Consider the following 16,960-nt stretch of genomic DNA (forward strand, 5'->3'; position numbering starts at 1 on the left):
CTCTCCCCCAGCCCAAAAAACACAATCCAATTCAAAGTATTTCACCCGTTTTTCTTAAAAGCCTTTTGACATTTAAAACTGCTTCTGTTTAAAATGCAACTTTCCAACGTGAGATTCCGGCTGCATCGTGTTCTTACTTTCAGCTTGCTTTTGAACTGTGTGCCTTTGTTGATACCTTGCCTTGTGATTGCTAGTGTTTATACCTTCCTGCTATTGTGAGAAATCATATTTGCCTCACATATTTAACTGCACATTAATAATTTATTTGTCAATTTCCGTGTGTCATTTTATGCCATTTGCCTCTTATTTGGTGAGGAAGGTCGGATGTTGATTCTGTTTGCTGCCACATATCCCTGACTACCTGCTGCTTCTTTCTATCTACTCAGAATGTGGGTTGAGGGAGCATTGCAGGGGGACACTTTAACTTGGGTGCTATCTATCCTAATTCAAAAAGTGCTCCTATTCATTGGTGCTTTGGATATGTTCTTGTAGAAGGTTACCCACGTGTATTTCATTGGTTTTCATTGTAATCATCACCCCATTGGTGATTGCTGGCCAATATAAAAGATGTGTGATTTAAAAAAATAAAAAATAAAAATATTGTCTTACCACCCACCGGCCTGGTTCATGGTCCATTGTGACCCGGGATATTTGTAAAAGGGGTTGTAAGACGGGACGGACATTGTTCAATTGACTTAGTTGAAAAATAAAGAAAAAGCATTCTAATCACGTGCTACATCGAAGGCTGAGGGCAAAGGTCCTGGTCTGGTGATGGATGCACGATTGGAGTCCTTCATAAACTGTACATAGGGGTATGGGCCCAGTATTCTGCCTATTGTTTTAACGAACTGCTTTCCTCCTATGTCTATTGCTGGTTCCCTTTATTAATTAATTTGTGTGACATTTGACCAAAGTATAGTTGATGCACTTTAATGAAATCTAATAATAATTGTGGTACCACGTAGAACTGTGTATATATCTGCCATTGTAGATTAACTGAGCTCAAAGTGATTTATTGTGACTGTGTATATAACCATGAACCTTAATTACATAAAGACTGTGTTTTCACTAATACAGTGTGTGGACATTCCTTTGTGGGTGCTTGGGGACTACACTGTACTTAAGAACTAGCCTGCATCAACTCCTGAGAGCTAGGCCTTGATTGCTCGCCCACAATTAACCAAATAGAGAATCTTGGCTGGGTTCCCCTGTGCCTCTCCTCTGCCATAAAGAAAGCAGGAGTACAGACACCCCCTCCAGTCTTTACACTGGTGGTCGCAGTGGGATGCTTATGGTTTTAAGAATCAGTGTGTAACCTTGCCACTTACAAAATATCTACACTTTGTTAAATTGTGGTTCAGTTGTGTACAAGATAACTACATTACAAGCAAAGGAATCTATTGCAACTGGTAAATTGACTCGGATGAGATTAGAGGCTCTCCAGAGTCCTTGTGAGGCCAGGTAGTTAGACTTTGACGATAAGTCTAGGGCTGAGCTGATAGCTGCCCTGGTAGACTACCAGACTGATTGTGAAGCTTTTCAAGGTGGGGGAGTGAATAATGAGGGCCCTCCCCCTGGGGGTGTTGTTGAATCTGATTCTTGGAACACCATCACTCCTGCTGCCTCAGTTCCGACCTCCAGCAATGTTTCTTTAGGGAATTCCTTGGAACTTGAATTATTAAGGATGAAATTTGTTTTGAATATGGAAAGTTAGAAACTGAAGTTGAAATTAAGAAGGAAGAGTTGGCACAACAAGTGATACTCAAAGATAAGGATCTTGAACTTAAAAACAAGGACACTGAATGTCAGAAAATACAGCTAGAGAAAGCTAGAGCGGAGACTTCAGCGCAAACAGTTGAGAGTGTCAGGTCCCCCACCACCAAGTTTATGAAAGTTTTGTTTGGTGTGTATGTGGAGGGTTCTAATATCCTCCGATGTATTTATGCATTTCAGATGGCTTGTGGAATCCATGATGTTGATAAAAGAGATTGGGCTAAGTGTTTGTTAAGCAGAGGGCCTCAGACTGGACATGACTGTATTCTGAAACTGAGCGCGGAAGAAAGGGGTCAGTATGAGTGCATGAAGTCTGCTTTGATTGCCAAGTTTGGCAAGACACCTACCCAATACCTTAAAAGGTTCAGGATATTTAAGAAAAGAGAGAATGTGTCTTGGATTGACTGGGTGAGTGCTGCACATATGAACATGATGGGGTGGATTGATGGTTACAAAGTGAAAACGTTTGTTGAATTATCCCACCTTTTGTTTTTTGAGCATTCTTCGGAAGCCTGTTCACAAGAGCTGCGTCATTATGTTGCTGACCAGAGCATTTTAGATTCCTTTAAGCTGGCCAGGCTGGCTGACAAGTGGGTCTCCCACTGGGTGTCCCCTAGGGACTCCAGTGGGAAGGGGACCTCTCAGAAGGCTGTGGAGCCCCAGCAGCAGTCACAGTCGAGTAAAGCAAAACCTTCCTCTCCTAAAACCCACAAATCTAGTGGGGATAAATCCTATGTGGGTGGGAGTAAGAGTAGTGGTCCACCTGCTGCCAAGCAGGCTCCCAGTGGTCCCAGTACTGTACCCCACATGCCTGGCACTTGTTGGGACTCTGGGGCTCTGGATCACAAGGGTGACCCCAAGTGTAAAGGCTATCAGTCTGACCTACCCTTACCCCATGCCTGAGGTGGTGGCCCCCCTCCTCTACAAGAATCACATTCAGAGCTCCTGTAGAGATTTCCCTAGTGTCCCCTGGGGCCTGAGACCAGTACACAGAAGTACTAGTGACAATCCCACAGAACACCCGTGGGTTTTTGAGAAGGGTCCTCTTGAATGGCCAGCCTTCTACTGGCTTGGGAGACACTGGGGCAATCATGACAGTGGTGGACAGGACCCTGCTCAAGCCAGAGGACTATGTAGGTGCTCCTCTGAGAACAGCCAGATGAGCTGGTGGGCCTCCCAAATTATCGCCTGTAGCCTTAGTCAACATTATGATTGGAGACAAGACAGCAACGCTTCATGTCCTGGTTCAGGACAACGTGCCTGCTAACATTTTGTTAGGAAATGATTTAGTGGAAATGGGGATGATCTCGGATGGTCTACCCATGGCTGCTGCAGCGGTCACCCGATCACAGGTCAAACCAGGTCTGGCTGCGAGTCCGGTACCCTCACTGACAGGGAAACCCAAGGCACGAAGAAGGAAGAGCAAGAAGTCTGCCTCTGCGAAAGGGAACCCCCCTACTCTTCCTGCTGCTCTTGCAGCACCCATTGGGATTCATGCTCCAGACGGGCTGGGTCCAGTGGTGAACCTGAACTGGACTCCTGAGGGAGACGAGGCAGAAGACCCTCCTGTGGGAGAGGTGCTGAAGCCAGAGGACCACCCTGACATTCAATGCCTGTTGGCTGAAGGGGGACCCGCCCGGGCAGACTTCTGTAAGGGTCAGAGAGAATGCCACTCTCTCGAGGATCTGGGGAAACAGGCCCTGTCCCAGGTACAGGGAGTAGTGGCTAGGACATTCCAGATCTATTGGTAGGGCGAGCTACTTGTCAGTGAGCCCACTTAGCTTGAACCTGGTGCCCTCAAAAGGTTGGAGGTACCCCAGATTTACAGGCCCTTCCTGTTGCAGTTGGCGCATGAGGTGCCCTTAGCTGATTATCTTGGGACCAAGAAGACCAAGTAAAGGCTCTCTGCCCATTTCTACTAGCCCCGGATGGGAGTAGAATTGGAGTCCCACTTCAGGACCTGCCCAAATTGTCAGTTGTCTGGCAAGACTACAGTCAATGTCATTGCACCACTGAAGCCATTGCCAGTGTTTGCACACCATTTGAGAGGGTAGGCATCAACATTGTTGGTCCTCTTGACCCTCCCACTTCAGGTGGACATGGGTTCATCCTGGTCTTGGTAGATAATGCCACCAGGTACCCTGAGGCTATACCCCTTTGGACTGTTACTGCCAAGGTGGTTGCCAGGGCGCTCCTGGGCATTTTCACCCGTGTTGGATTCCCTAAGGAGGTTGTCTCTGACCGAGGATCCAACTTCATATCGAGTTCCATGAAAACAATGTGGAAAGAGTGCGGGGTAACCTAGAAGTTCTCCATCTCTTACCACCCCCAGACCAATGTTCTGGTTGAGAGATTTAACAAAACTCTCAAGGGCATTCTAAGTGTTTTGGAAGAGCCCTTAAGGAGGAAATGGGATCTCCTCCTGCCATTCCCACTATTCGCTTATCGAGAGGTACCTCAAGGGGGTGTTGGTTTCAGCCCCTTTGAGTTACTCTTTGGCCATCCCGTGAGGGGGCCCCTTTGCCTTGATCAGAGAATGTTTGGAAGTCACACCTCCAGGTCCTGCCAAGCAAGTGGGGGACTATGTGTTAGGCCTCAGATGAAGGATGACACAGATGATGGGTCAGGCAACAGTGAATCTCAAGGCCAGCCAAGAATTGAACAAGTACTGGCATGGCCTTAAAGCCTTGCAAGTGGATTGGACTCCAGGACAGGAGATACTTGTGATGGAGCCTACCAAGCCTCGAGCTTTGGCAGATAAGTGGACTGGACCATTCCTGATCATTTCCAAGTTGGGCAAAGTCAATTATCTGGTTGACATGGGAGTCCCTGGGGTAGCCCCTCAGGTCTTCCACGTTAACAGGCTCAAGCCTTTCCATAGGCGAGCCGAAGTCTCATGTCTCTTGCTGGCTGCAGAGCAAGAAGAGGATGAGAGTGAGACCCTTCCTGATTTTCTGCATAGCAACTCTCCGGATGGCTCAGTGGATGGAGTGCATTTCTCTCCAGATCTGACCACAGAGCAGCAGAGGGCCTGCAGGTCTTTGCTCCTGCAGTATGCCTCTCTGTTCTCACTGACACCAGGCCTTACACCGTGGTGTAGGCACAAAACTGACAGTGGTGACAGTGTGCCTGTCAAAAGCAGGTGCTACCCTATGTCAGATACAGTTAAGAACCACATCCAGGCTGAGGTCACCAAGATTTTGGATCTGGGTGTTATTGAACCCTCAACCAGTCCCTGGTCCAGTCCAGTGGTCCTTGTACCCAAGGCAAGTTCCCAGACAGGAACCAAGGATTGGAGGTTCTGTGTGGACTACAGAGGAGTCAATGCCATAACCAAAAGTGACACACACCCATTGCCCAGGGCTGATGAGCTTGTGTACACGATAGGTGCCGCCTAGCGTGTGAGCACCTTTGACCTTACCTCCGGCTATTGGCAAATAGCTCTGACGGTCCAAGCCAAGGAAAAGACTGCATTCTCAACACCTGAGGGGCTCTACCAGTTTAGAGTCATGCCTTTTGGTTTGAAAAATGCACCTGCCACTTTCCAACATTTAGTCAATCATGCACTCAGTGGGCTGGAGGCCTTTTGTGTGGCCTACTTAGATAAAGTGTTGTAGGCTTTGAAAGGGGCTAACCTCACTATCAAGGCCACCAAGGGCCAGATAGCTCAGGGGAATGTCATGTATTTTGATCATGAGGTAGGAGGGGATGAAATCCAACCTCTCCCCAGTAAAGTACAGGATGTACATGACTGGGAGACTCCCACTACTCAGCTTTTATGGGCCTCACTGGGTATTATCACAACTTCATGGTGGACTATGGAACCATAGCTCTCCCTCTGACAGCTCTGACTTCACCCAAACAAACAAGGAAGGTTAATTGGACAGACGACTGTCAGAGGGCCTTTTTTGGCTTGAAAGAAAGTCTGTGTAGGGCACCTATGTTGTATGCGCCTGATTACAGCAAACCCTTTACCTTCCAGACGGATGCCTGCGACACCGGAATTGAAGCTGTCTTGTCCCAGTTAGATGGCCAAGGGAGGGAACATCCAATCATATTCATCAGTATATAATTCAAGGATAGAGATCTTAGGTGGGCTACTGTTGAAAAGGAATGTTTCAGTATAGTTTGGAGCCTTAGGCATTTTAGGCCCTACCCAAAGGGTCTACCTTCAAGGTTCAAACAGACCATAAGCCCCTGAAGTGGCTTATGCAGATGAAGGGTGAAAACCCAAAACTGCTCGGGTGGTCCATTAGCCTGCAAGGGCTAAACTTCACCATAGAGCATAAATCAGGGAAGTGTCATGATAATGCAGATGGCCTTTCCAGAAGGTATGTTGACTGTCTGGATGAGGGTGTCAATCTTGTATGAGATTAGATGCCCTAACCTCAGTCTGGGGGGGCGACTGTAATGCTGGAAATGCATTGGACGGACAGGGCCTCCTTATCCTTGTCCTTTATTGCTTTATCATGTATGTTCTGTCTTGTTTTCTGTGCAGGAGTTCATGTGGGACTCCTGACTGTGCGGCTTTTCTTGTATTTGGTTTGGTGAACAGATCATTGGGATACCGTTATGGCACCCATGGGTGGGAGTATGACCCTGTTCTCCTAGTTTATGTTTTTGGGCACCTGTGTGTTGCCCACAGAGCAGGGTACGGGCTGGTTGCAGCTCTGTGCTGAATTGACAGGTGCCCTGAGTGTCCTCCATTTTTGCATGCCCAGGCCCTTTCATTGGAATCGGTGGATTCCTGATGGGAAACAAGATGGCCCCTGTGGCCTCTTGATTTCTATCACCTATTACCTTACTTTTACCGAAGTCCCGGGAAGCTCTGACTCTGTCCCTTTTCCCCCTGACTGGCTGTTGGGTGGAAGTTCCATATATGGTGTTGTGGGGAAGTCCAGGCGAGACTGCCCAGAGCCTTCCCAATGACTGTATGTTGTGGGTACGCCCGTGGGGTGGGAGCTGGGTGAATGGAGTCTGTGACAAATACGCATTCCATGTTATAGGTGTCTAGTATCTGGTGTTTGACACAATGACTGAGACAGCCCTGCCTGAAACTGGTATGAATGCAGTTTGTAGTGCTGAATGGCAGAGTGCTTGTCCGAATCCACATCCTGTGTTGTGAGTGTGTGGATGGAGAAGAATGGCCTGAATGCACTGTGAGCCGATTGGATGCCTGACTGCCTGAATACCCTTCTGAATGATTGGTTGCCCGAGTGTGAACCAGCAGAGTGAATGGGAAATCAACAGTATATCTGAGGGCCTCTCACTGCTAGAAATCGTTCAGAAGCTGAAGCCGAAGAAGAAGATTGACTGCTTTTATCTTCACCGCAATCTGAAAGCTGCCGTAATTTCGAAACTGATCCAAGAGAGGACTTGGCTAGGAGACCACTCCCTGAGCTACGAGGAAACATCGTGCACCGCTAACCTTCGCCGAAGCTCCCTGAAAGTCAGACCCTCGACAGGTTGCCGACCGGAGACAGGGACCGCCGAGGAGAATGAAGGGAAGCACCGGATATTCCGTCCACCATCATCAACCAGGGTTCGCAGGTTTGTTATAATCTCTGGAGGCCCATCGAAGCTGTGTTGCGCAGAAGCGGGGACCGTTTGATGCTGAGTCATCGATGACCGGAGCCGCAATGCTCCATTGATTAAGACAATTGAATTCAAGGGCACCCTTGCCACAACGCCGACCGCTTTGTCCCGCTGATGAGAGTCAAGGCCGCCAATGCCGAGGAGTATCCGCTGGTGTGTTTCCTGCCACCCGAAGAACGCAGAGATGCCGGAGAACTCGACGCCCTTGCTGGGCCAAAGTTATTCATAGACTCTTTGCGGTAAAGAACTATCATCATCGAGGTGCCCCACATGCCTCGACTTTGCAGGACGTCCACGACCGATCGTCGATGAGCACCGCCAGGACCGAAGCTGCTGCCTCGATGCCATTGTTCACCATTTCTCCAAAGGATCTCGATGATCCATGGCTTCTGCCTTAAAGGGAGCCGCTCAAGAAGGATCTGTCGACGACCCAACGTTGAACTCTTCTATTCCAGGTACATTGATGTGGTAGAACCCTTTCTAGGGGGAAATAAGACTCATTGAACAATATATGGACTGAGCTTGTATTGTATCTTTATTTACAGGTGCCCCAGGTGGGGGCATCCTCATACAGAACTGTGCCTAGGCTAGGGGCCCAGTATTCTGCCTATTGTTTTAACCAACTGCTTTCCTCCCATGTCTATTGTTGGTTCCCTTTATTAATTGATTTGTGTGACATTTTACCAAAGTACAGTTGATGTACTTTAATGAAATATGATAGTAATTATGGTACCACCTAGAACTGTGTATATATCTGCCATTGTAGATCAACTGAGTGCACAGCGAGTTATTGTGATTGTGTATATAACCTTGAACCTTAATTATATAAAGACTGTGTTTTCACTAATACAGTGTGTGGACATTCCTTTGTGGGTGCTTGGGGACTACATTGTACTTAAGAACCAGACTGCATCAGTTCCTGAGAGCTAGGCCTTGATTGCGCGCCCACGTTTTACCAAATAGTGAATCTTGGCTGAGGTCCTCTTTGCCTCTTCTCTGCCATATAGAGAGCAGGAGTACAGACACCCCCTCCAGTCTTTACATGAACCAGGATGAGGCGACCGGGGCAGTTGATTTAAAGTTCCGCTGTTCGTCTCAAATGTTTCAATGAATGAACTTTGTGCTGTGGGAATTGGGGGTGGATTTTGATGTCACATGTTCTAATTGAGGGCTGTGTGGGAAGGTTTGTGGACCCAATTATTGAACATAATGTTTGCTTACCTATAAGGGTTTAGAGTGCAAAAACCAATCAGCTTTGTGTGGTAGATGGTCTCATGCCACACAATCACAAATACAAATGACTTTGCATTGTATAAAAGTTCTAGATTTAGGGGCGTTTCTTTGACAGAACCTTTTGCACACAGTTCTGCTACATGATCTGTTTGAATTTGCTGTCACAGCTGCGCCTGGGGCACTGAGAAAAACAGTGTTACTTCTTGCACCAGTGTACACTGCTTTTTGACTACTTTTTTAACATTTTGGTGCATTTTTTGAGGCGACCCCCGACACACATGCATGCATGCCTGTGGGAGATGCACAAGCCTTGCCTCTTTTTTTAATAACAGGCCACTTTCCACCAAAACATTTACAGTAGATAATCTGCACCAATACTGTTGGGGACCAGCAATTTGCAAACTGTGTTGGGTCTTGTCACCAATGGGAGCAGTCCTACCAGAACTGCTAGGTCATATACTCACTGACTATAAACAAGCAAAAACAAATTTATTTTGGTCTTGGTGGACCTAATCAGTAAGGCACAGTTTCATTTCCAAGGAGCAGCAAGCAAGATATCCCCGTTTGTGCATGCGCTCACTCATTGATCACACCAGAGGGGGAGCAGGGGGGTCCTTCCTCCTTCAGAAGAACGTTTCAACACTACATTCCTTCTACAACACTTATGTCCTGCAATGCTGCACTAGTACTAGTTCCCAACTTCACCGAGAAATGGCAAGGAGGATCCACTTTTTCAGTTCTGGTTACCAAACTGTGGAATACCCTCTCAACCATCTCTGCATGGAGGTGAATCTCCTGACTTTCAGGAAACAGCTTAAGACTTGGCTTTTCATCCAACCACTTTGAAAGAAAAGAGAACTAATCACAACTGACTTAAAATAGTGCACCAGAAACTTGGGCTAATTTTCGACAAGCATTTTTCAAAACTCTTTGCACTACCATCTGCGTGAAACCAAAACAACTCATGAAATGTCTACTGCTTGCCATTGGTCCCCACCTTTGATCTCAGTGACATCTACCACCAAGATGCAGGAAGTGACAATACCCTCATCCCTCAGCTAACACCTCACGACTAAAATCTTGCATCCTTACACCTCCTGCTCTTGCTAGTTCTAGTGTACTTAACAGATTCAGACCCTATCAGCTTCTATCAACAACCATGAAGTTAATTTTTGCACTCCTAAATCAGCGGACTGCTCATATGGCTAACACTCCCTGTCGGTACCAAGCACAAGCAACATAGAGATTTTTATATCAACACACAGGTAACAGGTACTTCCGACCTTCATCCATCCACACCAAAGTTTTCTGCATCTGCCTTCCTGCCATCTGACTAACACACTCTGCCTGCAAACCTTTCTTACTGAGCCATGCACAGCAAGGAGATTATTGGCAGAAGGGTGCTATATAAGATCAATTTACATTGTGTTACATTACTTATGGAAATAAACCCAAACCAAAAGTCAATGGATGCTTTGTAACAATCTGTTTCACTGGTATTGCTCTGGGGAGTCTTCCTTCTGTCTGGCTGATCCACAACACTGCCAGTAATTTTGAGGTGCTAGCATTCATTCTACTCTGACAGCTAAAGTCTTTGATGGCCAAACTTGTATATATGCTTGATATTTACAAAAGCTTTATTGTTAGGGTGAATTTGTTTATTTAAAATTAAAAAAGGAAATGTTTCTCAAACCAAACGTGCTTTAGGTATTTAATGATTCAGTCATACAACTCTCACAGACATATATGACAGGCATAAAGCTCTTTGGTCATTCTTATCTTCCCAAAATGCTCTTTATTTCGTTATTATGCAAAACAGCCAGAACCTCATTGGTTTTATTGGTGCCACTTAACATTATCTCTGGAGTACTTTATAATCAATACCCACATACACCGTTTTAAGCATTCACCTTTAAATTCAAATACACAATATGCAATTTTAAACCTTTGCAAAAATGTGGGTTTTTCCATTCAGAAAAGTAAAGGTTAACTGTACAATATTAAAATATTGCCTGTGTTTAAGTCGAGCAGTCGAGTTCCCACAGGTAGCACTAACATGATGTTCAGAAGCAAGCACCAATTTCCCTCCCTGGCCCCACATTTCAGAGGTCTGTTGCTGCCCAAAAGGTGCACGCATGAAATAGATCATAGGGAAGTTAAAATGGGGAAGGGTAAATCTGAATGCGCAAGTGAATCAAGAAACTTGTGAAAGGATACCAAAAGAAGGGGAGAACAAAAACTGTGTGCCAATGGTACACACAGTTTCACAGCTGTGAAGATGTCCCATACATATATCCGTTCAGCCATCTTTACAGAAGTTGCTCAGTGCTAAGCAGGCAAATGGCACCCTGCTAGGTTTATCATGTGCCTTTGATGACATTCTCATTGCACGCTCAGTACTACCAGCAGAACCAACGGCAAAGTGTGTTACACAATGCAGAACTGTGATGCTTATAAGTATTTGTTACATTAATTACATTTGAAATACAAGGTAGGACTTTTACTGTGAAACAGTATTTCAAATGTCATCTATATCTATATCCACACATCTCAAAATGTTCTATGTATCGTACAGTCCAACCAACCCTACAGAATTCACAAATTTGTTAAATTACCTTAAAGCAAGCTGGCAAGACCCATGGCCTAAACAATACCCACAAAGGCAATATTGTGCTGTAACACCAAAACCATTGCGCAGTTTTACTCTTGGAGTGTTGGGTACGTTGAACAATTGCACAAACAGTAATGATGTAAACAGTATGTACCACTTAATTTGTTATAAAAGGTGCCTGTATTGTGCAGTTATAAGCAATGCTGTTGCTTCCCACACCTGAATTTTCAGGGTTGCCCTTATACATTAGTCCATCGTGAGAATGCACGGCCAAAGATTCCGAGAACCTTCTCCAACTGTCTTTACTTTACTGAGGTGTTTATCCTGAGGCAGAAGATTCAAATTTCACTTGTGAATTTTGTCATATTTTAATTGTGTTCCAGCCCACGGGATGAGAGGTACATCGGCTACAGCAGGTAACTTACCTTATTTCCATATTGCCCCCTTCTAACACCTGAGCTGTAACAATGAGAAGGGGATTGAGTTATTTTTATTCAACATTTTATAAGATGTGACTGTACCACTTGCATACATTTGATATGTAAAATGTACCATTTGATAATACCGGATGTAGAAATGTAGTTATGTTGCATTAATATAACAGACCAGTCTAGTTGCTTCTCATTGGGTAACAGAAGGCAATTTGTGAGAGAAACCAGACATTAGCATTGAAACCAAAGTTCCTGATTCCAACCTTCTCTCAATTGTGTCCAGTTGGAAGACAGCGTATGCTCTTATCACTTATTCTAAAAGATTGTTCTTGGACTTAACCAAAAGTAGGTAATTGCCCGTAACAATTATCTATAATGCACTCAACCGTAGAACCCACTGCCTTCTTCAAATCTTGGGCAGCAGAGATCTGAACACACTCTTTCAACTAACATAACATAGAAGATGACAGGCTTGAACTAATAGAGAGGAAGCAACAATGTTCTAATACCTGCAACCTTAACAACCTCCTTATAATGTGATGGAGTCAAAATGGGGGACAAAATGGGGGGGAATGGGCATAGTTTGGACAACGTGGACAGAGTTTGTTGAAGGGGCGGAATCTGGTGGAGGTGCACATTCTGGCAGAGGTGGAGTAAAGTTGGGGGGCGGGGGGCATGCACTAATTTGGGCCTTGGTTAGCAGGAGGCCTAAATGTGACACTGGTCCTATGCAATGTAGTGTTACCAATGTAAATGGTATGAACAAATAGGCTTGACTACACAAATGAAGAATGGCTAGAGAGCCTTATATTAATGTTAAAAGAAAACACAACTTGACAGTTTGCATCAAACAGCTCCTTTTTGTGGTAGGATCAAGAGCGGTTTGCATATGGCTCATATCCTTCTGTAATGGGGTGGAACGACTAAGGAATGATGGTATGAAATGCTGTACAGAATTAATTGTTATCAACTTTCTCCTCCAGAATGACATCGCTCATGTACCAGCTATTATTTTCTTCAGCTATCCTTAACCAGAAAATGGATAACTTGATGATCATGTGTACATTCCCTCAGATGGTGGATGCACCTGCTGCAGAGATCTATGTGGCAGCTGCAGGTCACACATTTCTATCCTGGGTGAGCTGGTAAAGCATGTCTTCCTTTGCAAGCTGAGAGCATGGGTAATATTGATTTGGCACATGTCCTCCTGCCTGGGATGCAGGAGCAGCAGATAGTGAGGCTAGCAGGCTATATCGATATGGGGACCTGCTGTAATCCCACGACGGGGAAGTGTGGGAGCAGCATGCAGCACCCACATTAATGGTGGGATATTGTGGAAAACCTAAAACATGTATCCACAAGATCACAATCCACAAGATCACCGCCCCCCACTGCTTCATTCACAACCTGGGCAGCAAGTGGAGACCTCATAACCACAATCTCTAAGTTGTGGGAGCACACTTTACGTTTTGCTGGGTACAATCTGGCATGATTTGCAAGGCAAGTTCTGGCTTGCTTAGCTCCAATCATTCTGTGTTCTGTTTCAGAATTTGTACATCAATGTTTCTACTACAAAAAGAGGAGTTCAAGAAGAATATTGCAATTTGATGGGATCCTAAAAGCCATTATTGGTTGAGCAATTCAAACTTGGCATGGTTCAACATGAGATGTCTTTAATAAACGTGTGATTTCACCACCTGCTCTTAGTCATTTTAAATAGCAGACATGCATATATTGTCAAGCATTATAGCTGCCATCAAAACTAAAAAATCTAAACACACAATGAGGGGCATTGCATTAAAAATTCAAATTGCATGCAGACACCGACAATGTTACCACTTCCTGCATGTAATTTTAAATTTAAAAAAAGGAGTGAAAATTAAGAGCTTGTGAAAGCAACATTATCTTTACTCTTCCTTTTTACTCTACGCTTTGTGACAAATGTATATGCTGCCTGCAAATCATGCTTTTCAGAAGGCATTTATAATGGATTCTTGGATTCTTATGTAATTTGCCTGCTCTTTGCACTACCAAAAAGCAGGCAGATTCCATAAGAATTGGTTTGCTCCTGCTTGAAAATGATGTCTTTTAGGCATTATGCCACCTTGTATTTGAAGGCACAGGAGGAATCCTGGTGGAAAGAGTATTTCTACTTCATGACCCTTCTCTTCCCTCAAAACAATTGAAAATGATCCGAAGTGCAAAAGTGAAGGGTACACAGCATACGTCTTGAATTTACGATGTGGTTACTCAAATCAACTAGTTTGTATCAGTTTAAATACCCCCATTCCACTGCTAATCGATGAAGCATCAACATTGTTGTCTGCTCCCAGGCAAAATAAATCTGTCTAGAACAAACAGTGAAACAATGTGCCTCATTACAGGTTAACCGGACCGGATTTAACAGTGCTGGTAAAACTGTACCGGCACTGTTTTCCGGACCGAGTAACTACGACTTCTGTGGCTGTGTGGTGTTACACGCGCCTGGTCTGACTTAGCGGGCGTAACGCCACTGGCCGCAGACGTATTTGGAAACACAGGCACCATTACCGCATGGTGCCGGTGTTTCCATGGCCCCCATTGCTGTGAGTCCTATGGGACTCCACAGGAATGGGGAGTAACGGAATGTTGGCTCCGTAATTACCAGACCACCGGGGTTGTAATGCCCTGGTAAGTCTGGCAAGTCCGGAGCCGGTAAATACCTACAGGTCTGGCAGCAGCTGCTGGTTTTACTGTCACGGCTACCGCCGGACTCGTAATGAGGCCCAATGTATTGAATGCAACTCGGAGTGCGGCCCATGTCATGCCATTCCTTGCTCTGAGGATTCAGAACATTTAAACTTTTCAGGAGTTTTGGTCTGAAAAAGCCTTAGATCACTCAATGGAGCCTTACACCGCTTCCCACTGCCCTACTGAGTGCGACAGGCCCATGCATGGCATTGGGACATGTTTAATTTCTATGGCCAGTGCTAGTGTACTAGAAATAGTAAAATGCTGAAAAGTTGTGAAAATGTCTAACACCTTTCTGGGGGTGTCAGAGGTCAGGAAGGAAAGCCACAAGCAGCAGCGTATAGATCAAGCAGTGCTGGTGTGCATCAATAATATTGACCTGTGAAATGTTGTGCTTCCCTGAACTTTTGACCAATGACCCGTGAATTTAAGCGGGTCACGTTTTGGAAATTTTGCAATCCGCTATTTTTTTGACATAGGGGGAAAGATCATCTTAGGGGACAACCCTCTCTTTTGGGGTCTATATTTACATTGCCCTGTGTTTCCTTTTCCAGGTGAAACACAACGCTATATGCAAGCTTTCTATTGATTCAAAGTCTAAGCCAACCCCATCTCCGGGATAATTCATGTTTTTCCTGTCTTGCTACTATGTGATGGATTGCCATCCGGTGAGGGTATAGAATAACTGGCTTATTGATTTGTTTTAAATTAATGTAATGATAGGAAGGTACTGCTAATTAGGTCCCCCTTTCATAAGCTCTGTACCAAAAGCATAGTGTGCACGTGTCCATGCTGAATCAGCATCCTGATCTGCAGCGCCTGCTCCCCAGTGGCACAGAGCCGGTTCATAGGTCACAGGGGCCGATCTCACCCCTGCAGTGAGAGCCAAGTTATTGCAGCACAGGACGTGCATTTAAGATATGTACCCGTATTCCCAAAATAACATAACTATGAGTGTTACTATCCTGACAGCAGTTGTACTTTTTATATATTAGCTATAACTGAGCGTAAAGTATGATGGCTAGTCTCTCTGATAATCACCTACCTACCACATTACATTGATATCACACATGTGTCAGTCCTGTGAACCCAGCACAGCTGTGGAAGTATTATGTGTAATCCCCCATGTTAGGCTGTCTCTGCTGCTCTCAGAAGACTGCAGCCCTGGGGGTTGCCTCTGTCATCTCTCCAGTGAGCCATCCACCCAGCAGGAGCTGGATTGGGAACCAGGAATAAAATGGCTGATCCAACCAAAAAGGACTAGCCTCACACCTGTGTGATGCATGCCAAAAGGGCTTTTGATGCTGTTGACAAGGAAATGGGTCAGAGTTAGTGTAGACATAGGTAGCTCAGTGCATTGGGAGTAAAATGTCACCATCCTGTTTCTTTCAATCTCTATCCGTCCTTCCTGCCCCATCCACTTCCTGTAGCACAAAGCACTGTGAGCATGATGTCAGAAGCCAAAAAAACACTTGTCACAAGCACAGGGATTGGACCCCCAAACCTAGCTTGCTTTAGTCCTATCACCAATGAACTTTGGCCTTTAAAAGAAAGGGTCTCCCTCTCCTTCTTTGGTTCACTTTAGAACAAACATGTAATGAAAAATTCACTTGAACTCTTGTTGCGATAGTTGAATTCCAAAGCCGTCCAAGAAGACTGAGTGTCTAAGGCAGAGTCAAGCTCTGCTCCCTAATCATCCCAAGGGCACATTAGGGGTGACCTGCTTCTGGTAGAAGACCTGCCTCTATGTCAGCCACCCAGGTACCTAGGACATCACTGCACTGAAGGACCCTTGCAGGTGTGTAACAGCCTCCCTCGTGTTGAGAACCCAAGAACAAGGACATATCTTATCCTTGAGTCCCTGTATTGGGACTCACAGCAATGGGAGACTCACGACAGCCAAGATCCCTGTGTTGTTGCCATTAAACTTCTGTTATTTGTGTCTATTCAACCCTGATCAAACCATCTGTACTATCCAGTGCTTCCCGTGGCACTCGACCCATCTACAAGCCACACGTCTGCATTCTGCAACCAGTTTGCTGCTACAGCATGCCAGCTGAGCACATCATTGCCTTTGTTTGAACTTGAACCCTCTGCCTTCAAACCACTGTTGGAACCGCCAACGTCTTTCTTGCCAATCTTCATCAGCAGTTGACCAGACCCCAGGGAACCCTTCAAACTGCATCCTTCAATGCCACACCGGAGCTGTCTGACTCAAACTGCACAGCTGGTCATCAGAATCTTCGTTCTTGAACTGGTGGTCAAACTGACCCTGGTGGCTCTCATGATCTGTACCTCGCTGAACGCCGCCTCTAGCTTCTTCATCCACAGTCAAACCAACCGGAGGCCTCCTCGAACCACAACCCTTAACATTGCATCAGATAACCCGCCTCGAACTGCTCAGCAAGTCACCAGTATATTTGCCGGCAAACCGACTGCTGAATCGACGCTGGTGACCGTCACATTCCACACTTCTTCGAACTGCAATGAACTTAATCTTGACCCCGCCTTGTCAACTGCTCCCCACCTGGAACAATGCGAGGGACGTATTCCATTGAACCACCTAGAACTGCAACAGGCATTATTG

The sequence above is a fragment of the Ambystoma mexicanum genome, chromosome 10 (assembly GCF_040938575.1).
Source record: "Ambystoma mexicanum isolate Mex_15411 chromosome 10, UKY_AmexF1_1, whole genome shotgun sequence".
In the NCBI taxonomy this organism is placed as follows: domain Eukaryota; kingdom Metazoa; phylum Chordata; class Amphibia; order Caudata; family Ambystomatidae; genus Ambystoma; species Ambystoma mexicanum.